This window comes from Crocuta crocuta, unplaced genomic scaffold, assembly GCF_008692635.1.
Source record: "Crocuta crocuta isolate KB4526 unplaced genomic scaffold, BGI_CrCroc_1.0 scaffold228, whole genome shotgun sequence".
NCBI lineage: Eukaryota > Metazoa > Chordata > Mammalia > Carnivora > Hyaenidae > Crocuta > Crocuta crocuta.
Genome location: NW_027532820.1, coordinates 848,956 through 863,465, shown reverse-complemented (window position 1 = coordinate 863,465; position 14,510 = coordinate 848,956). Strand labels below are relative to the sequence as shown.

Genomic DNA, 14,510 nt, shown 5'->3' with positions numbered 1-14,510 from the left:
GTCTCAGGCAGCAGGAGAAATGGGAGGCGGCCCAGTTCTGGCTCTACCAGAGGCCGAGTCAGGTCATCTGCAGGGTCAGGAGATAGTGCAGGGGAAGGAGAATGGGTAGGTGGGAGGTCACTAGGTCAAGGATCTAGGGGAGGGAGGGGTGCCACAGCATGTACAGGTGGGCTTTCTAACACATCAGGGGCTCAGGGAGGAGCCTTTGGCCGAGGCTAAGGATGGTATCCAGGACAAACTTCAGGATATTTGAGATTTTTGCTTGACTATTACAACCTAGAACTTTGTAGCAACTCTTGGAGTCTAACCAGAGGGGTGAATTTAATTTCTAGATCCCCGTTGTGCAAAGGAGGAGTCCTCTTCATGACTGTTGCTTCTAAAATATCTTTGCCATCTAGATATGTTGAAGATAAAGGGACCTTGGTTTTACTGCCCTGCCCGGGGAGCAGCTGTGACCCAGTCCCTAAGCCCTGGAGCCCAGCAATGCTAGGAGGTGTGTGCACTAGTACGTAGAAGATGTGCTGAACGGCCATTCCCTCCTCCCTGTGGCTTCACTCCCGTCTCCTCCTCCACCCTCCCTGTTCTTGGCCACCACAGTGGGGTTTCTTCTGTCCCCAAGGCTTGGAGCCTCAGACACCAATGTGGTCTTTTTGCTGCGCCATCTGCAAGAGCACATGGGAGGCAAATTAGACTATTAGGCAGGGAGCAGAATATATGACTTGCTAGAATGGTTTGATGGAGAATCCCATGCTCTCTGGAAGCTACAGGAGGTATGCAGTGGCTTCAGCGAGCTGTGTACTAATGGCCTGTGGCATGAGCTCCCAGAACTGGCCCACGAGGCTGGTGGTTCTTGTCCAGCCCTCTCAGTGTGCAGATGAGGAATCTGAGATCCAGAAAGGTGAACTGACTTCTCCAGGATTATAGGGCTGGGCAGTGACAGAGGCAGGACCATGACTCTACTCTTTGTCACTGATGAAGCTCCTCCTACACTTCTAGAGAAGGGGCATTGAGCAGAGAGTCTTAAAAAGGCATTTTATTTTTATCAGTAAGAAAGCACACCATCTCCCCAGTCATTCCAAATTAGAAACATCAAGCTGGAGGCACCTGGCTGGTTCAGTTGGAGGAGCGTGTGACTCTTGATCTTGGCGTCGTGAGTTCGAGCCCCACATTGGGTGTAGAGACTACTAAAAAAATGAAATTTTAAAAAAAGCATCAAACTATAGTCAGTATTTTCTGGATATATGGGCAGCACAGATTCAGCACCTGTTTGCTTTTTTTGCTTTTCTTTTTCAATTTTGGAAAGTTTTCATGTCAGTGTAAATTCCAACCAGATTTATCTCCCTGTCCTGACTTCCCTCTGATTTTCTTGTTTCTTATCTTCAGTTACCTGGCATGCATCCCCACTCGGGCCTTGCCTTCATCTTCAAGTCAGAACTGGCCAATTTGAGTGTTTTTCTTTTCTTCTTTTTTTTTTTTAAGTTTATTTATTATGAGAGAGAACATGCAAGCAGGGGAGGGGCAGAGAGAGAGGGAGAGAGAGAACCCCAAGCAGGCTCTGAGCTGTCAATGTAGAGCCTGACACAGGGCTCAATCCCACAAACCTTGAGATAATGACCTGAGTCAAAATCAAGAGTTGGACACTTAACTGACTGAGCCACCTAGGAGCCCCCAGTTTAAGTGTTTTTATAATGGCTTCTGGATTTGGACTGCAGCTACCTCACTGGGTCCCTGGACTTGAGTCTGCCCCTGACGTGGACAACAGTGCCTTCACTTACTAGAATAAACTTTTGGGGAGGTAATGAGAAATCTGGTATGTGGTGGAGTCACATTTTAATCTATGATCTGATACATGGTCAGGACAGAATCATGGCAGGAACCCAAGCCTTCTGGCTCCTCTTTCTGGTTTATGGTAATAAACAGATCCTCTGTTTTACATTCCTTTTTAAAGTTATGTATTACTTTGGGTCTTGGGATTTTCATCGCTGTGCTGTACTTGAAAATAAATGTCAGGTATTCATCATTTGAAAGGAAAGCTTAATGGGCAACAAAATACATATGCAGGAACTTTAAAAACCGTCTCCTCTATGTTAAACTCTGTGTTGGCTTCTGAGAACACAAAAATGATTCAAAGGTGGTGCCTGTTCCCAAGAAGAAGGCTATGGTCAGGTGAAAGCTACAGGCATGGACACAGATAGCTATAATATGACATTGGAAGTGCCACAGGCCATCACTGACTCACTGGTAGGGAGTTTCCTGTTTGTAGGCCACCCTGATATGCAGGGGGTTCTAAAGTTTTGGACCAAGCTTGGTAGAGTTCACTGCCTCTCTTTTTTTTTTCTTTCTGTCTTCTGTTCACCAGTTGACAAGAACAAAGATATGTCCACATTAAGACTGAATTTCAGAAATACAGAGATGAGTCTCAGAAGCCCTTGCCTCAGCTTGTTCTTTCAAACATATCTGCATTTTTCTGCCTCATCCCTCTGCTTCAGTTGGAACTCTGGGATGCACATGTTGCCTTAGCTTGGATCAGTTATGCCCTTCCTTTTCCAAGACTGTTTCATCTTTCCTAGAACCTCCTTCCTCCTCTTTGTTCCAAGCTGGGAATACACCCACCCGTGCCCAGAATAAAGCAGCTGGCAGCTCTCCATTGGACGTGGCCTTTCCTGCAATTCTGAGATGTTGAAGTTCTCTTGTAAAGTGAGGGCCTACAGAACACTCTCACAAAGAAAGCCACAGCATCTCTTCTTTGGGATTGGAAAGGGATGACCAAAGAGGCTTCCGGAGAAAGTAGCCCTTGACCTGGGCCTTGAGGTGTGGGTAGTAGAGCAAGGAAGGTATTCGAGTCACTAGTAAGATAGCCCAGAAGTACAGAGTGTGGAAGGCCATGCTGTGGCACATCATTGACTCTGGCCCATCCTCTTTGCCCCAGCTTCGATGGTGATCCATTGTCCTAAGTCCTCTTTTCCTTGTACTCTCTAAAACCTTCTCCAAAGGCCCGAGGTCCCCTTCCTTGTGAAAGACCTTCCCAGATGCACTATTAGGGGAAATGAGAGGAAGCCACTGACCATTAACAATCCAACTTTCAAATGACTCATTGATTACTTAGAGTAGCTATAGGCTAGGAGCCCACCGCTCCCAATTCTAGCCGCTGCTGAAGAATCATTTCCAAAGCATTAAAGACATGACTCTCTTACAAAATCAAATGAACCTGTTTCAACAATTTATCCATCTATTAATGAGAGAACCAGTAAGATGGCAAACTGGTTCAAAGACAGTTGAAGAGCAGTTTATATTCTCCATGGGAAAAGGCATTTAAAATACATCAGAATAAGATATAAGGTTGCTAGGTTAGGTACAAAGCTGGTCCATGGACCGTAGGGCAATAAACAGTAAGCACTGGGCTTATCTTTCCTCCAGGCCAGAAGGCATTTGCACTACAGGACAGTACTCACTTCCATTACTGTTGGATGGAATCATTTGGTTTGCCATTCATTCTCCAAACGTTAACTTCTGCCTACCTTGCTAATCAATAGCACGTCAAACTCAGCAGGTGCACATCCCTAGAGAATCCAACAACCCCAGGCAGCTAGACACCTGCCTTCCAGCACTCCAGTAGAAGTTGTTCAGTTTCTAAATCTTGAACCATTTTTTCCTAATACCAGGAAAGGTAGCCTTGGGACTATCCCCCAGTTTTGCTCTTTTTTCTTCCTTGATAAACACACATCAAGCATGTTCAACACACAAGGTATCCCATGCCATGGCAGTCACCAGGAGGCGTGAAGACGAGGCTTACCTCTGCCCTTCAGGACCTCACCACGCTAATAGGCTCTACAAGGAAGGGCTAAAAAGAAGATTGGCACAGACAATAGATATTACTCAGGTTCTAGGGTGGGAAGAATCCATTCTGGCATGGAGGGGCCAGGAGGCTTCTCCGGGAGGTTCGTAATGCCTGTGGGGTTAGCTAACCTGCTTTTCCCCTTGTCTGGCACGTGGGTGTCTGCCTGTCTGCACATGTGGGTGTAGGTTTCCTTCTTTGCATGCTGCGCGAAGCTGGGAGTTGGGCTCTTCAGCGATTCATCTCCCCCTCCCTCCCCGTGCCTGTCATTCCCGCTCACATGTCACCTGTCACGTCGGGCGCTGCATCATGCCGGAGATCCATGCTGTGCTCTGTGACCGCGGGGCCGTGCTGCCGGCAGCCTGGGATCAAGCGTGGTAATGCTCTCGTGCACAGGCAAAACCAGCGAGCGGAGGACAAGACAGATGAGAAAAAAATGGGAGGAAAGGGAATTTACAAGCAGTTGCCTGGAGACAGGTAGACAGATGTGAGGTGAGCGGGACGGACAGACTCGAGACAAGTGTCACAACCTTGGCTCGTCTGGGCCTGTAATTATCCGCGTTCCAGCCAACCTGTTATTATAGGCACTTAGCAGTGAAAAGGGGTGGCCCGAGGCAGCCCAAGTTCTGAGAGGCCTGCGTGTTGACAGCCACTGAGGATCTGGAAAGGGTTCCGGGTTATAGGCAGAAGGAGGAGGAGAACGAGAAAGAAGACTCCTTCGTTTCTTTTGTTTTTTATTTAACCCCTATAAAGAGGAACCTACCACCTTAGGCAGAACCCTGTCAGTGCCATTTTATGTAATCCTGCGGAGGCGGGCTCCGGCGGGGAACGTTCTCCGTGTGGCTGGTATAAATTGCATTTGCCCCAGGCTCGTGCTTGTTTGAAAGCCTCGCACACGTGTGTGCTGCACAGGGCGCTGTCTCGGCCGGCCTTGTCCAAGAGAAATACAACATGAGGCACGTGTGTAACTTTCTTATTTCTAGTTTGGAACATGACACACAGTCTGAGAGCAGCTGGGTGAAATGAGTTTTAAGATATTTTATTTAACTCAACATATCTAAAACCTATTCATTTCAATATGTAATCAGAATAGGAGGTATGGGGGGGGGGCGCCTCGGTGGCTCAGTCGGTTAAGTGTCTGACTTCAGCTCAGGTCATGATCTCGCAGTCTGTGTGTTCGAGCCCCGCATCGGGCTCTGTGCTGACAGCTCAGAGCCTAGAGCCTGCTTTGGGTTCTGTGTGTGTGTCTTTCTCTCTCTGCCTCTCCCCGACTCGTGCTCTGTTTTTCTGTCTCTCAAAATTAAATAAACATTAACAATTTAAAAAAAAAAGAGAAGAGATTGTGAGTGAGATAGCTCACACTTTTCTTTGTGCTTTACAGCATATCTCCATTTGGATTAGTCATGTTCAAGGGCTCAGGGTCCCATGTAGCTCATGACAGCTGTTCTGGGCAGCAGAGACCTCGGCAGAATGGCCCGTGGGCTCATAGCCTGTAACATCAGAGCCATGGTTCAGCCGGGCTTTATAGTCAGCTTTAAAACAACTTTCAAGTGTGTGTAAGTAAAATTCTGATACCTGCGACACCGTGGTCGAACCTTGGAAACCTTATGCTAAGCGAAGGAGCCAGATGCAAAAGAACAGATACTGCATGATCCCGCTCAGGTGAGGTATCCAGAGTGCTTACTTCAAGGAGACGGAAAGGAGAACAGTGGTTGTCAGGGACTCAGGAAGGGCAAGTGGGGAGTCTGAGCTTAATGGGGATGGAATATGTGTTTGGGTAGACGAAGGAATTCTAGAAAGGGGTGGTGGTAGTGGCTGCCCAATATTATGGGGATACTTAATGCCGCAGACCCGCACACTTAAAACGGATTGAGTTGGTAAGTTTTGGGTCTATGTTACACCAATAACAAAGCGGGAGGGGATGTGCCTGGGCTGGCCTGTCGGTCCCAGGAGAGGAGGAGAGAGAGACACACACGGAGCAGAGCCGTGGCCCAGCCGGCCATGTGCATACGGATGAGAAAGGCAGAGCCGCCTGGCTGAGCCCAGCCCAGATTAGAGCTGGCACCCAACCAATAACTCTCTCTCTCTTTTTTCCTTTTTTCTTTTTTAGTTTTTTTTTGCTTATAAGGAAAGTGTGACTGCTTCAAAAATCTGCACGTTTGATATTCTGAAATACGTGGCGTTATATAAGCACCTCTTCTTTGCTGTTCTAAGGAATCCTCTGCCTGCATCCTTTGCATCTGTGTGCTTCTGGAGCCAATCCAGTGGCATGGGAGGTGACCGTGATGTGGGGAAGGGGGGCTACGGGGACTGGTTCCTCTGGGGTGAGGGAACCCTGGGCCTTCTCAGGGACAGGGCTTGTCCCCATTGGGAGCATTAGATTAAGTGAGGATGGCCACACTTGGGTGTGTGTAGTACCCCTCCCCTCCACCTCTGAACGCACTCGGTTGCTAACTACAGAGCCTAGAACTGGAGGGACCCTAACCCAGTCCTGTCCCTCTGCAGATGAGGAGGCAGGCTCAAAGGGAGGATTGCACACGGTCACAAAGAAAAGAAGCCAATCGGGGTAAAGTCACAACCTGAACCTAAGTCCACTTGTGGCACGTTCGCTGCTGGAGTGGGTGCCACTGGGGAAAGGCGGTGAGGGGCCTGAGCTGGGGTAAGGAAAGGAGAGACACGGGGAAGGAACATATGCACAAACCCTTCCATCTGGCGGTGGACTCAGCGTGAAACGTTGGTCATGCATCGACTCCAAGGTGATTGGGTCTCCTCCCTCCAGCCCTCACACATCCTTGCCTTCTGCTGAGGTGAACCACATCCTTTCCCCCCAAACACCTGCATTTTCCTGTCTATCTCACTTAGGCAGAGAGGTGCCATCAGCCGCCTCCAGCAACTGCACTCTCACCGCTCATGACCTCTTCAGTGTTACCTGCTCCAGAAGCCCGGGGCAGTCTTCCCCAGATCACTACCTCCCCTGACACTCAAGCACGGCTGATTACACACTTGACTGTACACATGGATGAGGATACATGCATGCCACCTTGTGCACGGGGACACCTTGGAATCAGCAGCAGACCCTCATTCCCTGTGCACCTGCCCAGGGTCTCTCCCTGGGCTTAGGACAAAACCTTCTCTCACTGTGCACTTGTCGCATGATGAATGAAAAGCATGGCTGGCCTCAAACTTAGATAATGGTCTGGAGAACAGTGATGAGGGGGAGGAGACATTCATGCATGTGCCCCCCATCCCGGCCATTGGGGAACGTGCCACAAAAGAATTGTTTCTCAGAGGTGAGGTCTCCTCAGTGTGCAGGGCCTCTCCTGCCCCTCGTGAACAGAGAGCATTCACTCAGAGCGCGCCAGGAGCGGGAGCCGGGAGTTAGCTTGACTTGAGCTAGAGACTCACTGTTCACTTGCTGTTTTATGCCTTCCTGTGCTGTTCATGGAGACAGACCTGTGTGCCTGTTCAAGGCCAAAGCAAGAGGCAGTGAGAAAGGTCTTCCACTCCTGGCCTTCTTTGGGCTTCCTGGCATGCTCAGCGGAACGGTAGCTCTGGCAGGGCCAGCTGTGTGTTAGGACAGAAGTAACGAGAGTCTGCTGTCCTAGGGACCTAGCTGGACCCTCGCTCTGCTACTTTGATACTGGGAGATCCTGGAAATTGACTTTACCCTCCCTGAACTTCAGTGTTACCTGCCAATGGGCACCACAGGGTTGCTTTGTGATTAGGTCTGTTAACGTGTCTAAGGCCTTTTCCAGTGCTGGGCACAGTGTAGGTGCTTGTAGCAGAATTGAGTAAGATATCACAGCCTCCATCTGCCCGTTTGGAGGGGCACAGCCCTACAAAGAGGGGCCTGCTTATTATTCACCCTCATGTGATGGGGAAGAGCTCACAGTGTTGTGATTGGAATCCTGCCTCGGTCACTTGCTAACTGTGATCTTGGGCCAGCTGCTGTCACTCTCTGTGTCTGTTTTCTTGTTTGTGAAATGCGAATGATCATGGGACCTATCTCATGGAGTTGTGAGAGCCTGAGTGAGATCATCTACACCTGAGATTTCGTTCTGTGCCTAGAGCAGAGACAGGCTTCTGTTAGAACATTTTCCGCCCTGACAGCCCAGCCCCCTAACCCTTGAGGAAGGAGGAGGTCATGAGTTTCATCAGAAGGATGACCAAAAATTCTCACCAGAGAATGCAACCCCTCCTCTAGTCCGTCCTTTGTAGCTGTGGTACGTCATTGGAGCTCATGGCCACCATAGGAGGTAAAAAGGTGTTCTCTTCACTGCATTGGTTTCTCGAGGCCGCTGTGACAATTACCACAGACCGGGGGACTTAAAAGCACGGGAATTTATTATCTCATACTTCTGGAGGCCAGAGGTCCAAAATCAAGGTGTTGGCAACACCATGCTCCCTTACAAGGCTCCTGGGGAAACTCTTCCTTGCCTCTTACAGCCTCTGGTGACTTTGGGCACTCCTTGGGTGGGGACTGCATCACTCAGATCTCTGCCTGCCTCCACACATGACCTTTCCCCTGGCTCTGTGTGTCCGTCTTCCTGTCCTTTCTCTCCTAAGTCATTGGACTTAGGGCCTCCTCTAAATCCAGGATGATCCCCTGAGATCCTTAATTGCATCTGCACAGACCCTGTTTCAGAATAAGATCAGATTCCCAGGTACCACGGGTTGGAACTTGGACACAGTTCAACCCACTACACCCATTTTACGTATAAGGAAGTTGGTGCTCCTGTCTTTTCCAAGGTCAGATGGCTGCTTAGCAATACAGCTGGGTCTGGAACTCAGGCCTCCTGTGCCTGGTCTGGTGCTGTGTCCAGTGCTCTGAGCCACCCCTCTGGTCAGCATCCAGCACCCCTCGGGCAAGGCCTGTGAGCGAAGTTCCCCTTTGTGGCCTCCCCTGCAGGATAGGGGAACGAGGTGATTCTGCTTCGGGCTTTGCAACCTTACCTCCCATGGCAGCACAGACTGCGTGTCCTGCCCCGGACAGCTGCTTTCTGGTAATTCCTTGTGATGGAAATAAACTTGTTTCTGTGACCCTCCCTGGACCCACTGGGATGCTTATAGTTGGATCTGGAGACCTCAGATCCTAAACCTGTGATGGGAATTTGGACACAGGAATTGCAGCTTCTCTAACAAACTGATCCTGTTAGAGCAACTGGGCCTTTGGGCAGCTTGCATCATCCGCACGGGCATCCAGTACCTGTGTCAGGGCTAGGCCAGGCCTGACAGTGCCATGGACCACATGTTCCTGGTTCAGAGGGGGAACCTCACCACTCTGAAGGCTCTGCCCCAGTTCCAGAGACAAGGTCACCATCTGCCTATACACCTTACCTTGACCTTACCTGACCTTGATCATGGAACCCATTTCCCCAAATACAGAATGAGAAAAACATACTCCCTGTCTATCTTGCAGGCTGAGAATCAAATGAACTCATTTCTATAAAGATTCTTTAATTCTAGTGTGAAGATTAATTATATTATTATCACCCCATCCTCCCCGACCCACACATTAAAACTCAGACTCTGGAGAACTCTCTGGAGAACCGGACTCCTTCACCAGAAATGGCTCCTCCCCCAGCCCAGAGGCAAGGGCATCCACTCTACCCTCCTCGGGCCTGGGGTCTAGCCTAAAGGGGGAGCCACTCACCTAAGGGCTCCTTCTGTCACTGCCCAGACACCCTTGGGTCTCTTTGGAGAGGGGATTGGGCTTCCTGGTGTCATGAAGCAGCTGTGACAGGCTGTACAGATTGATTTCCATCTTAACGGATGTGTCAGGGTGTCAAATGTCTATGTTGTATTCGGTCCTCATTAAAATGGAAGCCCATTGCCACGGGGGAACAGAGGAGGTGTGCTGCATTATTTATTGTTTTTTATCTGTTTTCCTAAAGCTGGGCTGTTTGGGTTCAAATGGCAGATAAAATTGCCACCCACCTCTCTCCACCCTGTCATTTTCCAGCTCACATCTGTTCACTGCACATTGTATGTTAAATGTTACATTACCCAAGTGTCAGAAGCCCTGAGTGGTACCTTCTGAAATCTGATTTGTCTAGCTCCCTGACAATTTGTAAGGGTTATTTCTGTCCCGTCCTTTCTCAGCAAGGTCCCTGGCTCTGGTTTCCATCTTTCTGCTTTCTGACCTCTTCTCCATCTTGTGCCCTGTGCAGCTTCTGCCCTAAGCTGTCAGTAAGTTCCTACCTCTCTCTGTCCATTACCCTGTTCCCTGCCTTCTATCTTGATCTTGTACTTGACCAAGCCCCTGGTCCTCTGTCCTAGATTGCATCAGAGTTGGATGAAAAAAATGGAAACATCCTCTACTCATGAATCCTAACGACTTGTAACAGAACTAAACAAAGACTAATTCAATCCCCGCCGCTTGAAGATCTATGTCTGAGCCTACTAAGATGATTGATTATTGCACTGATGTTCTTATGTAATTACTGTATAAATATACCGAGTCAAAAGGACTGTGTTTCCATATTTCCATAACATTGACTAACTCCTAGAAAAACAGATTCGTTGAAGTGTACATAGTAGTATGCTTAAAATTTTCACTAAACAAAATGCATTGTTTTCTAGTTGGAATGAGAGAGGAGCAGTTTGTGTGGGGAGACCTGAAATTTGTTGGGATTTATGATACTGGCCCTTCCTTCGAATGTCATTTGTTAAGATTAAAATCTTACAATGAACTCCACATGACTCGAATTCTGAAGGTGAAGTGGGATTTGCTACCATGTACACATTTCTAGAATTCACACCCCCAGGCTGTATGAACTAATAGAGTTGATAGTTTCTCTATAATGAATTAACAAAGGAAATGAAGTGGGCTGAATGAGGCAGGGAAAAGGAGGGACCATGATTCTGTCACCTTCAGCTCCTTGGTGGTCCTAGCCAGAGGTTGCAAACTCTGGCCTGTGGGCCAAACCCAGCCACACCTCTTGGTTTACGTGTTGTCTAGTATGCCTTCAAGCTACGGTGGCAGAGTTGAGTGACAGTGGAAACAAAAACTATGGCCTGCAAATCTTAAACTATATACTGTCTGGCCCTTTAAAGAAGAAGTTTGCCCACTTCTGCTCTAAGCTGTTGGTACTTCTGTGCTGTTTAGCCCCAATGGGTGAACTTCTTTGTCATGATGATCCCTGAAATGCTTAACTTTAAAGGATTGGAAAGGCTTCCCTGCTTGATGTTTGAGCCAACCAAATAAGACCAAAACAAACAAAACCCAAAGAAATAGTACTTCATAGTCTGGAATGCAGCAAAATGTGGAGTCCCATGTCACATAATTAGATTATATGAATTAAGATTATTCTTTTCTTTAACATGGTTATTTATGAGAGAGAGAGAGAGAGAGTGCACAAGTATGGGAGAAGCAGAGAGAGGGGGAGAGAAAGAATCCCAAGCAGGCTCTGTGCTGTTAGTGCAGAGCCTGATGCAGGGTCCGATCTCATGAACTGTGAGATCACGCCTTGTGCTGAAATCAAGAGTCAGACATTTAACCGACTGAGCCACCCAGGAGCCCCACTACAATTATTTTTTGTGGAGTGTTTACTACTGGGTCAACTCTTATTTTGTGTATTCCCCTTAGGAATGAAAATAACACCATTAACAGCCATAGTCAGGCATTAGTAACAGGGGTCCTCAACATTTATTGAATGCTTACGATACATGTAGAATATCTTAGGTATATTTAAGTGACCTTGGGAGGTGAGTGATAGTAATGACCCACTTCACAGAAGAGGAAGCTGGGGTAACAGGGAAGGAAAGTACATTTTCCATGTCACTTGACCAGAAGCATCGAGAGCTGGTTAGAACCCAATCCAGTGCCCCAAGCTACACCATGGTGCACCACTGTCTATGAGGAGCCCCCCCCCCTTTTTTTTGTTAGTGTTTGTTGAAATGGAGCGTGGTTAGATTTCGCAGAATTATAGAATGTTAGAGCAGAAAACACTGGTATTCACATAGCCCAGCAGATCTCATTTTGTCAATAGGAATGAATATTTATAGGACTCTTTGAAGCTGAGGAGGCACATTTCATGTAGATTCTCTTACTTGATGCTCCTGCCAGCCTGTGACTCGGCAGGCTACCTTTTCAGAAGAGGAATGGAGGATCCAGAGGGGTCACGTGTATTACTAGGAAGAGCCAGTTGGGCCTCGACTTGGGTTTTCTGACTCTGAGGGTCCTTATGTTTCTAAAAGGCCTCATGCCCCTAACCTATTGATTTGTCGTGTTCCACAGTCACCTAGCTAGCCAAAGCCACCAGGGCTAGGGCAGGGTGAAAATGCGGTGAGGCCAGAATGTCTGGGCAAGACTGAGAAGCTAAGAAAGACTGTCTGATCACCTCCTGAGGGGAGGATGAGCAAACATGAGGTCTCCAGGGGCTGCGGGTTAGCTGGTTTCTAGTGAAAGCTGTGCATTCATTCATTCCACGTTTATAGAAAACACTGCACCAAGCATTGTACGAGAGCAATGGTCCCCAGACTGGATGGCTTGTTAAAACAGAGACTGCTGAGCTCCATCTGGTAGGCCTGGGGCGGGGCCCAAGAATTTGCATTTTTATCAAGTTCTTGGCTTGTTCTGACTGTTGACAGGGGCCACACTTAGCCAGTGGATGTGAGGCAGGAGACACAGTGATGAAACCAGAGCTGGTTGTGGTTCCTGCCCTGGACGGAGCTGACAGAGTGAGTAGGTAGATGAATGAGCCTTATCAGGGAGGGGAGAAGAGACAGGGAGGAGAGGGACCATTACAGTGCATCTTGGGAAGGACGATGGCCAAGGTAAGTATGGGAGGCTCAGGAAGCAAAGAAAAGAAGCCAAGTCGGTGTGGCTGGGCGAAGGAGGCTTTGCAGAGGAGGTGGCTGTGGATGGGCTCTATTGGTGATATCCAGGCAGAAGAGGGAGAGAATTCTATGCCCAAGAGGCAGCAGGTGAAAAGGCCCAGGGGTAGCAGAGCAGGAGGCAGGAGAGTCCAGGACAAGGTGGGGGATTCCCCACTGATGGGTATGGCCGGCCCGGCCCGAGAAGTGGCTTCCCGGGCAGGAGACAGAGTGAGCTGAGGGGAATAGAGAGAGGCTGGAGAGTCCCCCAGGAGCCACATCACAGAAGGCCACGCATGGCACACCGACACTGGGATTTCATCCCGAGGGCACCCGGGAGCCACTGAAGAGTTTTAAGCTGAGCCATGGCAAGATCAAGTGTGTGTTGGGAAAAGATGCAGAGACTGTCACATTGGAATCTGGCCACCACATAACACTGTCACAAGCAGTGACAGAACCTCTGAGGGATGTGGACCCAAACTATTGCAGGCATCTGGCGGGAAGAAGGGGAGACCAACTTTTCCGAGCTCCAGTTTATGTGGGACCCTCGCCCCTTCTGTTTGAGGCCACAGAAGACCGTTTTTGAGTGTGTCAGGAAGATGGGATGTTTCTAGGGCGCCTGGGTGGCTTAGTCGGTTAAGCGTCCGACTTTCGCTCAGGTCATGATCTCGCGGTTCGTGGGTTCGAGCCCCGCGTCGGGCTCTGTGCTGACTGCCAGCTCATAGCCTGGAGCCTGTTTCAGTCTGTGACTCCCTCTCTCTCTGACCCTCCCCTGCTCACGCTGTCTCTCACTCTCTCCTAGAAATAAATAAAAAATATTAAAAAAAAAAAAAAAAGGAAGATGGGATGTTTCTGATTTTGTTTTGCTGTGTGACCTTGGACAAGTTACTTTAACCTGTGTTGCTGTTTCCTCTTGTGAAATGAGGGTGAGAGCAGGTTGTTGTGAGGATTACATGGGACAGTGGAAGCTAAATACATCTGGGCACACTGCAAGGGGTCTAGCAGCTTCGGTGTTCATATTACTTTACTTTAGCATTTTCTGCTTTCCTAGAAGAGATGATAAGGTTGGATATTTCTGTTTCACCTCTGGTCTCTGTAATTAGCCCGTTTTCTTCAAGAAAGAGAACAAGTCTCTCTAGTGCACAAACGTAAGTGCTTGTCCTCCTTGGCTGTCTCTGTCTTTTTCTTTTTTTTTCTCGAGAAGTAATTTCATGGCTCCTGCACTTGAGATTCCATCAGGAAAGCCGGGCCTCTCTATCAGGCAGATGATCGCCCCTGCTGGGCGTTCATTGGCAAAACACTGTTCTGTTAATTAACACAATGTGGGATTTGAGCGCTCAAGTCCTTTCAAATTCATCCGTTCTCACTTGGGGTTTCAATTGTGGCCTCTCGCCTCTGGGGACTCATGCGCCTTGGAACCTCTTTGTCCTAGCTCCTGTCCTGGGCCCATCGGGCCTGGAGGAGGTGGGGCTTGCCCCTCCTCCGTGCCCACCTGTCTTGTGTACCCTGTTCTACTGCTTCTTAACTGGACATCCCCATCGCCTCCTTTCTGGAAAACCTCCTCGTTTCTCCTACAAACGGACGTACATTTCAATTCCGAGTCCTTTGCGTTGGCGAGCCTCCGTGGTCTGCAGCCCCGGGCCTGGGTCGGTGCCAGGAGCCTCTCTGCACAGCAGCTGACAGCCCAGAGGACCGCTGCTCTGCTAATGCAGATGCAACAGATTTTACCAAACCAAAGCCCCTAAGCAGATGCGTTCACGAGCCAGGTCTCCAGCTCTGTCTTTTGATTCCTCTCGCTACTTCCCTTGAGACTGCGTCCTTGGGCATTTTATTAAAAAATATTCTTTTTTTAAAGCCC

The 14,510-nt window shown here is 48.8% G+C and overlaps 1 protein-coding gene and 1 long non-coding RNA gene across 3 annotated transcripts in view; one reads left to right on the top strand and one right to left on the bottom strand.

Moving 5' to 3' along the window:
• Positions 1–14,510, top strand: part of TMEM178B (transmembrane protein 178B) — a 357,407-nt gene that overhangs the window by 280,441 nt on the left and 62,456 nt on the right. The window lies entirely within an intron of this gene.
• Positions 1,019–4,240, bottom strand: LOC144245756 (uncharacterized). The gene is made up of 2 exons (XR_013339406.1): positions 4,123–4,240; positions 1,019–1,184 (listed from the first exon to the last, which is right to left on the bottom strand). It is a non-coding gene; the product is annotated as an uncharacterized LOC144245756 (long non-coding RNA).